Raw genomic sequence first — 15,000 nt, 5'->3', positions numbered from 1 at the left:
TTTTGTTTTTTGTTGTTGTTGTTGTTGTTATTATGATTATTATTATTATTATTATTATTATTATTATTATTATTTTATGTTTGACTTTTGTTTTGCATTTGTACAAGTTGGATCCAAATCTCACCCAGAGACCTCAAGAGACAACAAGTTAGAAGTTCATGTAGGTGTTATGCCTAGGGTACCATATATTTGGATTTGTACAGTGTTGTTCTAGTGAATGTTTAAGAAACCATAAGAAAATTATGTGTTTGTTTTGAAATTTGAGATCACATAGACAGTATTTTACGTAGGATATGGGCAGTTCCCATGAGCACTATCTTTTGAACTTCAGCCATTTCGGGGTCTCCTGGTATCTGAGCTAGGTAGTAATCAGCCCGTTTCGCTGTCATTCCCAGGGCACCTATGACAATAGGTATTGTTTTCGTCTTCAGATTCCACATTTTGCTAATTTCTATTTCAAGATCTTTATATTTGCTCAGTTTTTGGTAGGTCTTGACAGATACGTTTATATCGATTGGGACAGTCATATCAATGAGGAGGCATGATTTTGTCTGAAGTCTTTCAGTATGATGTATGGCCTATTTGCATCTATCTTTCTGTCAGTTTGAATGGTGAAGTTCCAGAGGAGTGCGATGTGATCATTTTTAAGTACTGGGGATGGTTTGTATTCCCACCATTTTTTATTATGGGGCAAGTCCAGGTTTTTGCAAATTACCCAGTGAATATATTGTGCAGCTCTATCATGCCTGTTGAGATACTCTGTAGACGCAAGCAAACTGCACATGGAGACAATATGATCGATGGTCTCATTTTGTTGTTGGCATATACGACATAATGGGGAGCTGCCGTTCTTTAATATGTTGGCCTAGTAGTTCTTTATAGGTAGGCATTGATCTTGGGCTGCTATGATAAACCCCTCTGTTTCTGATTTCAAGCCAGAGGCCATTAGCCATTTATGCGTAAGGGCTTTGTCAATATCTGCATTATTCGCTCTCTTTGGGTATTTGCCATTGAGAGGTTTTCCATGCCATTTATCAATCATAATATCTAAGGCAGCAATTTTAGCACGGGTTTTTAAGCGCTTAGCTTTTTCTGCGGGTGATTCTAGTTCGTCTAATTCTTGAATTTGTTGTAATTGGAATTCACTTAGATATCCCTTTGCCTGTTTTTTTACTGAGTAAGATGCTTTCTTGCTTTCATGTTTTGAGACAAGTTTTTGCATCCAGTCTTCAGAGTTTTTCAGACAGGTGTCTAGGCCAATTGTGGCTACCTGCATTGTTAATGCCAGCTGTAGAAGTCAATGGCCTCCCTCTTTTCTTGGCAGATAAAGACGTTCTATATCTGCCTTAGGGTGGTGCATTCTATGCATTGTCAACAGTTTTCGTATTATTATTATTATTATTATTATTATTATTATTATTATTATTATTATTATTATTATTATTATTATTCAGGTCACTGCTTGGAATCGAACTCGTAATCTTGGGGTTAGTAGCCCGCTATCTTAACCATTACGCCCACAAGCCTATGGTGTAATGGTTAAGCGCGCAGGCTACTAACCACAAATACCAAATCTGATTCCAAGCAGTGACCTGCACAATTACAACAACAACAACAACATTAATAATAATAATAATAATAATAATAATAATAATAATAATAATAATAATAATAATAATAATAATAATAATAGTAATAATAATAATAATAATAATAATTATAATAATAATAACAAGAAGAAGAAGAAGAAGAAGAAGAAGAAGAAGAAGAAGAAGAAGAAGAACAACAACAACAACAACAACAACAACAACAACAACAACAACAACAGCAACAACAACAACAACAACAACGACAACAACAACATCGAAAAATACCTTAGGAATGAGAACCCAGGTTCGAAATTTCCCCAAGAGACCTGAAGAAGGCTGGAGAGTATATCAGCCGAAACGTTGTGTTAACAACAAACAAGATGAGGACAAATATCCGTCGAATGTAAATAATGTAAATAATTCCTCATCTCTTAAATATAGAACAGTAAATAGCGTCCATGTGTTAAGAAAGTTCTTTATATTAGATCTTAAGCTTCACAAATGTACCGACACTCCAGTACAAAACATCATATATGGTTATTTTTATAAGACCAGCAAATCTCTCATATAAAATATTTGCTTCATAAGATTCAAGTAATGTAAAATTTTAGTGTAGCATCATTTATTTATTTATTTCATATTAATCCTTATAACTTCACCAAACTTAACAGAACATGTCAATCATTTCTATGCTATAAATGTTGAATTAATACTCTTTAATATTTATTCCTTCATTTTTATTTACTCGAATTAGTTTTTTTTTTAAACGTACCCATTTAACTATACTTTTGTGAAATTAGTAGATTGTACACAATATTATTTTTACTAGTTCGTGAAATATGTTGTCGTTTAAAATTTGATTCTTGTAGATTGATTTTGGTATATAAATTCAATTTGGAATATATATTCAATTACACTTTCATATCGATCAGAACATGAAATGGTACTAACATCCACAAGAAAATAAACAGTGAACACTTTTTTTCCCCATTGTTAACCACGCCACTACTTATATTGTGTTGAATCCGAGATAACAGTGTATGACTTTAAAACGCACCAACCGTTTCTCTTCTATATGTCGAATACTCATATCACTGTGAGCAAATAGAACATTGTACAAGTCATAATTTTCTTTTATTCATTTGGCGTGAAAGTATCGCTCCATGATATATAAGTTCTGTCAAACTGTCATGAATACGTGACAGCATATAATGATTCGCTTTTGAAGTGGTATTACGCCAAGCATATATTATAATTTCAAGAGGCGTTCACTGTAGTCTAAGAGTAGGATTCCAACATTTTTAATGCTCAAATTCTACAAGAAATATTAATGGGATTTTTAAATTATAAAGATTGTTGTAGAATATTTGATGCTGCGCTGTCAAGACTGGAAAGAATATATTTTATAACATATCTTACATTTTGATTTATTGAGCTCTTCGTGCAATCACGTAATACATTTAGTAAATGATACGCTTTGTCTCATGAAGAATGTGAGTATATATATACGCTGTCACAAGTTTTACGTCCATTATTATTGCTTTCAACTTGAAAGAGCTTATTGATCTTTGCTATAAACTGCGAAGGTTGTTTTTCTCAACGATATCGAGGAAGTATATTTTATAGAAGATATATATATATATGTGCAGAACGCACATGCACGAATAACGAAGATGTCAAAAGTATTCGTAAATAATTGAAATTATAAGAATGCACCACCAGCAATGGACAGCCTTTTAAACAGCATTCTCTATGCGAAATGACATGATAGATGTGCTACAAAATCATAATGTTTGATACCTATTAATTTTTTCTTCATAATACCCTAAGATTTACTGCCGTAAAGTATGGGACGACGTAAAATTTATGCTTTTCTTTCAATCATCAAGACATAAAGATTATTGCATTTAATCGGTCTTAAAGGTGGAGTCGTAGTCACATTTTCCTAAACCTCAAGCTTTCTCTTGTTGTATTTCCAACACTTGTATTTCCCTCGCAGTCAACTATCGCCCAGTCTAACTCACTTCCTACATCATTAAAGTGATCAAGAATAAAGACCCAGAAACTCCTAAATGCCAATCCACATGTCTAACACAGCTCTTACATCACATTGAAGACATACTTAAAGCCTTGGGGCAGGTGTCGAACTCTCTTGTCATATATCTTGACTTCAGTAAAGCGTTCGACAGGGTTGACCATAATATCTTACTCTCAAAATTGGCAAAAGTTGGAATATTGAATATTTCGGAATTAAAATTGCAGACATTGAATATGTCAGCAGAGGCACAGAATATGGATTAGTCGACCTCCTAAGGCTTATGAAGGATAGTTATTCCTTGAATGGTGTTGTAAAACCCATTTCGCATGTTGCAATTTATTTTTATATATAGATGTACACACACACACGTAAATATTCAATATATATATATATATATATATATATATATATATATATATATATATTTATATATATATATATATATATATTTATATATATATATCGGATATATACAAAAAAGAACTAGGAGGAGAAATATGTAGTATCATATCGCGTATATTGAATTTATAATTCAAGCATAATTGTAGAGTTGTTACATCAATGGATTTCTTATAGTAAAATGTAGATAAGTGAGTCTCTGAATTATAAACTCCATGCTCTAAATTGATGCCACATATGCTGCTTGTATATAACAGTGCTTATGTTCGCATATATATATCCAAAGTTTAAAATTTAAATTTAAGAGAGAGATTTGACGCTAATATTGGTAACGATTACATAGTTTTCTATGAAAAATTATATATATATATATATATATTGAGAGAGAGAGAGAGAGAGAGAGAGAGAGAGAGAGTGAGAGAGAGACACAGACACACATACACACAGACACACAGGCAGACAGACATGCAGACAGACACACAGACAGACAGGCAGACAGACAAGCAGACAGACGAACGGATGGATGGATGGTTGTATAACTATATTCATACTTATAGACTCACCTACAAATCTTGTCCAACCAGAGTATATCAGTTTCGTTCTTTTATTTCTTCTTTAATTGTCAATATGTAGTAGGATCTTCAGGGTGGTTGCTATAAGAATACACAAAACAATACACTTTGTATTAAAGCATGACGCAATACGTAGAAGACAAACGAATGATGTATGGTATTTCTAAAACGGTCTCATTTATTTGCATGATATTTTTTGTTTATGACTTCTTTATCATCATATGAGAATACTTACGCACTAAGACAATTGTGGGCATATAATACATCCTGAACTATATTGCGTAAAATATTAATTCTCCTGATGGAAGTGACTCGAGAATATTTAAACGATATTCCTCACATGTGAAGTTAGTGCTTGCAGTACTCGCCTTATTACTTGGCTTCTTTTGGATTTAGTAAAGTAGGGATTATTGAGAACATCGCTCAATCAAATCAGAATATGTACATGTAAATTCAGCCATCAGCCGTATCAATATTACTTATTGTGGTATAGCTGTACATTTATACGTCATCAGCACATGCATATTTCGTTATTGTACCTATTTACTTAAGCACACAATCCAATTAACGTGAATCAATTAACCGCGGAGAGCAGTAACGATCTTAGTATCAGAACAACAGTTTTTAGCCAGATGGTGTAACCATTGAGTTGACGTGTTTTAAAAGTCGATGTAATGTCTCTAGAAATTCATATTGATTTGGAATTCAGTAGAACTTGCTCACATTCTTTGCCAAGCCAAGGATAAACTGAGATTGAGAGATTAAGTTTAAATATCATCTATTAGAATGTTTATCGAAGGGATTTTGAATCTACAATAGGTCCTTCGATGGTGCTTTCATGACGGAACTTGGCATTTCTATCAGTAATATGCCAACTGTTTGGACAGTAATGTATACCAGATTACGAAAACTAGGTATTTGTTGATATATTTTTAGCTAGAGTTTTGGATAACATTACATATGATATGACATATTTAATGGAATGACTGTCTTCTGGAGCGTTAGAGAAATCAATAATTTTTTTTCGTGGAATTCAGAAATTTTCTGGATAACCCACTTCAATTCAAATCGTTTTCCAGAGCTCACGCTGCTACTAAAGTGAGTAATACTATTAACCATAATGGTTCTCAGAATATTCCTCCTCGTCCTCGTCCTCGTCGTCCTCGTCCTCGTCCTCGTCCTCCTCCTCCTCCTCCTCCTACCACTACTACTACTACAACTGCTGCTGCTGCTGATGTTCTATGTAGTTATATATATATGCCTTGTCTGAGATTAAAACACACGCAGTAATTAAACATACGGTGGACGACTGCATAGTTTTAACGATGGTTCTCCACGCGTGTTTTCATTTAAACATTTCACAAGTTGTGTTTGAGTGCAACCAAATATACCGCTTAGCACTTTTTAGGTAATTGGTATTTAGAACATGAGCATATATTAGTATACAAGACATTACCTATTTTATGCTCGATGAAATGCAATCGACTGTGAAATAAGCATGCCAGTTTTGAATGATGAATATGTCACCAGCCTCTTCATGATTTTGTGGTAAGTGACCGTACTTCGAACTGTTAACTGCACAGTGAAACACTAAAAATTCTTAGTGAAGTCTTCAGAAGCAAAGGACCGAAGAACCTGTAATCGATTCTTATTCATTTCTTAGGCCATGTACGAAGGTGGTCCCCATCAACCGATAAAACTGACGCTCTTCGACTTCCACCTATTAGGTTGGCTGAAGGGCGGCCATCGGGGACCACTGATTGATGGCGTAGATGAAGTGTGATTCATTTGGCAAAATGACTATAATAGTGAAAACCTCTAAATCAATAGTTGTGTTCAACGATGGCCCAAATTATCGTTATGATGGAGACTATCTTGAGTGGAACCATTCTATAGAGGCATCATAGTTATTCAACTAACATGTGAAAATTGAATTTCCGTGTCATTTATTGTAACAGTTAGGTACGCCGGTACATTACTTTTGGTACAGCCCTCGTAAATTTATATATGCCATGATCAATAGTTATTTATAAGCGTTATCCAGTAATTTTATTTTTCTTTAAAATTTGGGTATATATATTTTGAAAGTCTCTTGGGGAGATACTTTAATATGCAGAACTAAATGCAAATATGATGCTGAGTTTAGATAGCATCTCCTAATTTGCATGGCGCAAAAGAAAAGTTAGAAATGTCAAAATGTTTCAATATTCGAATTTGACAGGTTGTGAACGAACTCAATAAAGCAAGAGGAAATCTCCCAGAGAAATGCATATAAAATTTTAATTCGATCCCCCATGGGCATCAGGTCACTTTCATGGAAATTATAATGTTATGGCACTTCGGTTTCTCGTAATATCAAGAAACATTTGTGTCATTAAACCAATCTCCACCATTCGAGAATGAAATATAGAGAAAATCTATCACTACATGCTTAAGGGAAAATAAAATGTTTACATCTATTAGATTTATTATCTAAAGCCAAAAATGAAAGCCAAAAATGCTAAAGTATGCAGCTTGGGTTAAAAATGAGATTTAATTTCACTTCCTATTCCTCCTCTCCACCCCTGCTCCCTCTCCTCTTCTTCTCTGTCCTCTTCTTCTCTCTCTTCTTCGTTCTCTTCCTCTTCTACTTTTGTTATCATTTCAATCAATATTATTATTATTGTTATTGTTATTGCTATTGTTGGTATTACAACTATTACTACTACTTATACTAATACTACCACCACCACTACTACTACTATGACGAAAACGACGGCGACGATGACGGCAAACACGATGACGACGTTAGTGCATGCAAATTAAATTAGCAGGTATTTTATCTTAAGGTTTGATGACAACAGATCTCAAATCGCACGAATCTTCTTATGGATTCTTGTAGAATATAGGATGATACTTTTCTACAGGTGGAAAAATTGTCTTTTAGTTTCGTCCTCTTTCAGTCTTCTAGGTAGCATTTGGGTGGTGCATCATTTGCTCCAGTTACCGCAGTGGAACAAAACGTTGTATCAGTCTTCCATAGTGTTCTAAGTTCTCTGATTAGATCCTGGTATTTTTCAATATTTTCAGCTTCTTTGGTATCCACTCAGCCATCAAAGGGAATTGCAAATTTCATGATCTTACACTGTTTATTTTGTCTTCTCATATCACATCGAGTCTTTTTGTTTCAATAGCATGGTCAATCTTTATATGAACGTCCCCATTATCTTGTAATTGTAATTTTCTATCACAGCATCTCAGTGTTCATACTTGTCTGTTATTTGAAATCCAAATATTCGGCTAACCTCCTAATGTACTCTTTTGCCTAATCGGTCATGCGTCTGCCTTTAATCCTTTTGTGTGAGCATACTGCATTCACTCAAAAGGTGCTTTGCAGCAGATACTACATTTGCTGATTGGGTCGCTACGTTCTGAGTTCAAATTCTGCTGATGTCGACTTCATCTTTCATAGTAAATGAGCTGGTAGAATCATTAGTGAGCTGGAAAAAACGGTATGCCATTCTTTATGTCAATTCGGGCTCTGAGTTCAAATCCTACATAGGTAAACTATTTCTGGAGTTGATAAAATAGAGTAACACTGAAATACTGGGATCAAAGATGTCGTCTAATACCGTACCATCGAAATTGTTGACCCTGTACAAAATTTAGAAAGAATTATTTTTGATTGTGAGCCACATGTGTTATTACAATCTATTTCATTGCATGTTGATGAATAGCAGATAATATTTTTGTAAGGAAACAATTGAAAATACCGATATAAGATTTATCATTTATCAATGATGAATACAAGAACATTTACAGGTACCAAAAATGTTCCTGTTGAAAACATCCTAAAGAGAATAAGACATACAGAAATGAATAACCGCCGAATTCGTTACGAGTGCATACACTACGTACAACACTTAACTATTTTCATGTAATTAAAATGTCTTTGTAATATTTGTTTTAAGTGCCGCAGTTTGTCATGTATCGTTTCATATTGTCTCTAAGCTGTGAGTTTTATTTAGATTTTTACAAAATGTTTTGGAATAAAGTTTTCTAATCGAAAACATCGTCATCATCTTTATCACTATCATCATCACCATCATCATTATCTTCATCGTTGTCACCATCACCTTCCTCATCTACCCCACAACTAATAATACTATGATCACCCTTATCTTCATCACCCTACATTCATAATTGTCGGCAGCAGATTCCGCATCCTCCTAGTTGTCGTTATTCCTATTGCCAATGTCGTCAAATAAAAGACGATTAGATGTTTGCTTTGGTTCGGTATGAAGCATAATTCTAACAATAATTTCCAACTTCAAATACATGCTCAAGAGAGATTTAATTTTGTTTTATTTTTAATTAGGACTAACATAGTAAAAACAGAAATTCTATTTATTTCAATCGTAATATGAAGAAATCAATGCCAATTATCATTGCTGACTATTACCAAGTACGGACATAAATTTTGTTCTAAAGTGAAACTCCTTTTCATATGGTAATCGGTTCAATGAGAAGCTTGAGTGAATATATTCAATATTGTTTCACTGAATCAACACAAAATCATTCAGAAATTAAAGTTTGTTCATTTAGTTTGAATGGAAGCTGATTTCAGCGCTCGGGTATCCAGTTGTTATTCATTCAAACGAATATAAATTTCAAACTGAATAGCAAAATATTAAACCACACTAGTGAATCATTTTAATATTCAAAATCCAACATTAGTTAATTTGTTTTAAATTTCTAATTACCCTTTCAGATAAATATCGGTGCACAATTAATAGAGAATAGTTATTAAAGTCTTTCATATATATATATATATATGTGTGTGTAAATATGAATGTATGTATGTATGCATGCATATGCATATGCGTGTGTATGCGTGTGTATGCGCGTATGTGTGCGTATCTGTATCTATGTGTTATGTGTGTGTGTGTGTGTGTGTGTGTGTGTGTGTGTGTGTGTGTGTGTGTGTGTGTGTGTGTTATAATGTAAATTACCTGCAAATTCGTATCCTAGAGAAATAGATCTTCAAGGGAGAAATTGTTGTAATCATTTAACAGAGTTTTGTAAAATTATTATGATTATAGCTCCCATCATCACCAACATTTCCCCCCGGGAACACAATCACCACCATCACAACAACTACCACCAAACTACCATCATCATTATCATCATCATCGGCGTCGTCTTCGCCATCATCATAACTGTCATAATCTTAAATCATTAGTGTTGAAGTAATACGTTGTGCTCTTTGTTCCAGAACTTTACCTTCTAAGTTCAGATGCCACGCAAATCGTCTTTAATTTTCATCCATCTCACGTCGATAATAAAAGGAAGAAATAAATCATATGCTGGAGGCAATATAATTGACCGCATTTTCTTCACACAAATACACAAAATTCTGGCCTAGTTCTTGTGCAATAAATGATTGTTCTAGATGAAGTGCTGTACTACTCTGCGCTTTGGCACAGAGGCCGTTAGTGTACTCGAAAAACAGCTGAGAGAGTTGTCTCTATGCCTATAGACTACAGTATGAAATGTTGTTGTGAGTGAAACCATGCCTATTATTAACTTATTACTAATTAATCATGCATTTATCCATATGTAATAGAATCAAATGCATTTTGTAAATATGCATGAAAATTATGGGACGTTAAATGAAGAGGGCTTTTTTTTAACACTTGCATAGTGCTAAGTTTATCGAGACAATTGCGACAATCCTAATGATATCATTAGCGCATATGACTTCTTTCTATCTGACTATCGTGAATGCTTAATTCATTGTAAAATTATGATTTCTCCTCTGTCTTCTGCACAGGGTTATTCTTATATAAAATTATAAGATTGATTAATATTATACCCCGTAAATAAAACATCAACTTCTGCATATATAATCTCAAATGAAAATGGAATTTGAAGAAGACGTCCAGTGACGTAATATTTGAAAGTTTGATAAGCCAAGAGATTTTGTTTTGTAGTGAAACCACACCTATATATCTGAGTGGTATGATTGACATTTATTAGGTTGTACAATTTGGTGTAAATTTTATCTTCTGCAAGACATGATGTGTTTACCTTTCAGAACTCTTCGTCTGATTACCATGTTGCCATAACAAAACTGTCGCGCAGGCGCGTGGCTTAGTGTTTAGGGTATTGCACTCTTGATCGTAAGATTGTGGTTCTGATTACTGCACCGAGCGATACATTGTTTTCTTGAGCAAAACATTCTATTTCATGTTGTCCCAGTGGTAAAGATGCGTTATCCTGCGGTGGACAGGCCTCCCGTCCACGTGGGGAATATATACACCATGAAACCGTGACAACGGCGCTTATGAGTCAGAATGACTCGAGAAGGTAACTGCGTGTCATCAGTTGTGTATATATATTAGGTAGTTCCACTGGACAATTGAACGATACTCAACGTCTTATTGAATAAAATATGTGCAATGATACATTGCGCAATTTATTTACATGAAACTTGTGCATTATATATATATATATACAAACTGATGGAGGACCAACTGAGTTGTTATAACACCACTATTTCGAGCATTGAAAATGAAAGCAGTGATCTTTTCTTTCTGGATGCTCCAGGTGGAACTGACAAAACATTTGTCATCGACTTTCTGCTGGCTAAACTGCACCCAATGAAAGACATAGCCATAGCAGTGGCGTCAAGGGGAAAAGCTACAACTCTGCTCAGTGGTGATCGAACAGTACATTCCTGTTTCAAACTCTCTTCAGACCAGTCCAAGAAAGTTGTGTTTCTATAAAAGGTAAACTTCTAGGTGAATGCAGGTTGATCATCTGGGATGAAGCAACAATGAGCCACAAGGTTTCCTTTGAAGCTCTTGTCATAGTCCGTCGGGATCTGAGACACAACACTACGCTCATAGGAGATGTGACAATCTTGCCTGCAGGATACTTTAGACAAACCCTTCCCGTGGTTCCAAAGAGGACAAGAGCTGATTAAATAAATGCCAGCATAAAGTAATCCTACCTATGGAGCAGTGTGCAAAAGTTAAGACTCACAACCAACATGAGAGTGCAGCTCATTGGTTATGATGCAGAGAGAACTGTTTTAAAACAAATGTTGGACCTCGGTAATGATACTTCGGTTGTCGAGAAAGATGGCCGGGTTAGCTTGCCTTTTGGATATGTGGTATCTGATTTAGAAGAACTAATGAATAAGTTATTTCCTCACCTGAGGAATTAGTGTACAGACCACAATTGGCTGAAAAGCCGTGCCATTTTAGATCCAAAGAATGTGGCAGTTGATCATTTGAACTTTAAGCTTCTGGAACAGTTTCCAGGTGAGCGTCAAATCTACAATTCCATTGACGCTGTACTCAACATATATGAAGCTGCGAATTATCCAGATGAATTCTTGAATAGTCTAGCACCATCTGGCCTCCCTACCTCATACACTTCAAGATTGGGACACCAGTTATGCTGCTCCGAAACCTCAATCCACCAAAGCTTTTCAATGGCACGCGACTTATAATGAAGAAGATAATTCCAACAGTCTTGGAGACAACAATTTTGACTGGTAAGGCAAGCGGTGAGCCTGTATTCATTCCTAGAATTCCACTTATTCCCTCTGATATGCCTTTCCAGTACAAGCGTCTGCAATTCCCGTTGAAACTAAGCTTTGAAATGAGAATTAAGAAGGCCCAAGGTCAGTTTTTGAACGTGGTAGGTCTGAATATTGCGGAACCAGTTTTCACCCATGGCCAACTTTATGTGGGATGCTCAAGTGTCAGTTATCGTAATCATTTGTTTATTTATGTCCTACAAGCTCTGAAAACTTAGTATGATTCACACATTTATTATTTAACTGTAAATGATAAATTGATAATATATATGTTATTTTATTTTTCAATCTATATGCAAATTTATTTCTATGTCTACTGTAAAACTAAATGTCAGTTTGTTTCTACATTCATTGTAAATCTAGTGTCCTCGGGAATGGATTAAAGCCCTTTTCGGGGCTACTTTATTTGAATTCTTACTATCGGGTAACTAATTTCATGTTATTACGTAACTGACTTCACAATTTGTGTATTCCTAACTTATTGGGAATTCCTAAAAACAAGATCTTCTGTAAAACAGTTCAGTACTCTCTGTAAAGGCACAAAAACCGTTTTAAGGGCTACATATCTTTATTGTTGTTATTGGATTAGCGAAACAATTATGAGAACGAGACCAAGTGATAAGCCCCGCTTTTCCGGAAATTACCGAGGACGTCAGCTAGTATATATATATATATATATATATATCCCTTGGTTTCTTTATTAGGTGCCTTAGGAATGATGAGAAACGATGTAAACAAAGACTTTCACATGCACATAAAAGAAGGCATTGTATATATATATATATATATATATATATATATATATATATATATATATATATATATATATATATATATAGTTCATTCTAATATATATAAAATGCCTTCTTTTATGTGCATGTGAAAGTCTCCGTTTACATCGTCTCTTATCATTCCTAAGTCACCTAATATTACAAGAATTGCTCTTGTTCTTAGCCATTACATTAGTGTTATTAACCTACGATCTGTATATTTTGATTACTTTTGAATAATTATCAGATAGCCCTTCATAAATATATCGTGGATGTAGTTGCGTATTTGCTGGAATATACAGCCTTTTCAGTTGAGTAAAGACTTTTTTGATTTATGATTGTAGTTCGTTCCTGTTACGCATTTCTTACGAAAAAGTATATTCCAAAAGAAATTGCACTATACAAAGTTTCACAGCTTTCTGTAACTCGGATATACCTAATATATTATTTTGGCATCGATTTTCTAATCTATGAAATGTAATATAGGTATTATGTTGTTAAGTTCTTTTGGTTATTATATTACAAATTGAACGGTTGTCGCATTTGGTTTGAAACAAAATAACCGAAGCCATTATAAATAAAAGATACTGCATAGATATTTTAGGTGAGAGTTAGTGTATGATATTTTGTTTAATGTGCGTAGGTATATAAAAACGTATATATATGAGTGGATAGTGCGGTGGGGAAACAATTTTTTAAAGACATGATGCCATGAAAGTTGTAGAATTGAAGAGAAGTGTCAAACATATTTTAAGACATAAATCGTATCTTTCATTCAATAACAATTGCAGTACGTTCCGTATAAGATATATTGATCTTTATAAGAAGATTTTCATAACTTCCGAGTGAAAACGAAATGAGTTTAGGAGGTTGAGATTAAAAGTTCATTCAAGATTTTCTCTGATAGAGGGAAGTATTTCTAAAATGCTTTGTAGGACTATGCTCTACAAACTCTCTCTACTAAATAAAGCTGAGATAAAGTATCTGCATTTCTCGTATTACGAGGTGGCGTATAAGCATGTGTATAACTTCAGGCTTTTTTATTCTATACTCTGTTAAAATTACCATTTTAGTATGTCGCTAATCTATTAATATTTGTCAGCGACAAAATTATAGTTTTAGTAATATCTAAAAGATAAATATTAATGTTCTATGGGTGAGAAGATACAAATGGGCGTAGAATGGATAGGCATGGAATTAGAACTCGAAATACATTTGATTCAAAAAATACAACGCACTAATCATACAGAAAATATCAAGTGGAACACGTATAAGCTATACGGATCGCGAAATCGAGCGAATAATAAAAAAAACCCATTATAAATGATTTGTTATATTAATAATATATTTGCATTTAATGTGTATGTGAGTGTGCGTGTGTGCGTGTGTGTGTGTGTGCATGCGTGCGTGTGTGCACCCGAACGCATATGCACATATGTATCAATAATGACAAGTTCATCTTTAGCGACAAAGATCTTGCTGCAATAATGTTTTTAACAAATTAAAACAGTTCAAAAAAATGTATCCGTCATTAATCATTTATGCGTTGTGCAGTTCACAGATTTGGTTTCTTCACAAAATATAGTTTCTTTGCGCTGAAATGGAACAATTAATATACTATTAAATGTTCATGACATTTTCTAAATGTTTATGATGAAAGTAATATCAATTCCTGAAACTTTATATTGAACATCATTTGGTCTAAATTTCAACCAGTCGTATTCCTTGATATGATTATCTTTTAGTATCTTTTACCATTTGCACCATATTGTCTTTATGTTATCTCTCTTAGTATACAGTTGTTTTCTTAATGGGGTAGCTGTACGTGCTTCGGAATTTATAGAGATTTGCATAGACGCACACGCGTACATATATCTATCATTATATCCGTGTATAACTATATATATATATATATATATATATATATATATATATATATATATATATTTCGAATAATAAGGTAGTTATAATGTTATATAATTATATATGTATATATTTTTTATTTACATCTAATTTACATTTTTAGCGCTTTCTACCATTATCG

General features: G+C 33.9%; 1 protein-coding gene across 10 annotated transcripts in view; it reads right to left on the bottom strand.

Annotated features, from left to right (window-relative positions):
* LOC106873250 (5-hydroxytryptamine receptor) overlaps window positions 1–15,000 on the bottom strand; it is a 538,573-nt gene that overhangs the window by 33,176 nt on the left and 490,397 nt on the right. For all 10 annotated transcript variants that reach the window (XM_089357602.1, XM_089357605.1, XM_089357600.1 and 7 more), the window contains one exon: window positions 4,590–4,679. The gene's annotated coding sequence lies outside the window, so the exon portion shown is untranslated. The remainder of the gene's footprint in view (window positions 1–4,589; window positions 4,680–15,000) is intronic.

Source organism: Octopus bimaculoides, chromosome 9, assembly GCF_046866305.1.
Source record: "Octopus bimaculoides isolate indiv1 chromosome 9, ASM4686630v1, whole genome shotgun sequence".
Classification (NCBI taxonomy): Eukaryota; Metazoa; Mollusca; class Cephalopoda; order Octopoda; family Octopodidae; genus Octopus; species Octopus bimaculoides.
Note: the sequence above shows the minus strand (reverse complement) of the source record. Positions and strands in the feature narration are given on the sequence as shown.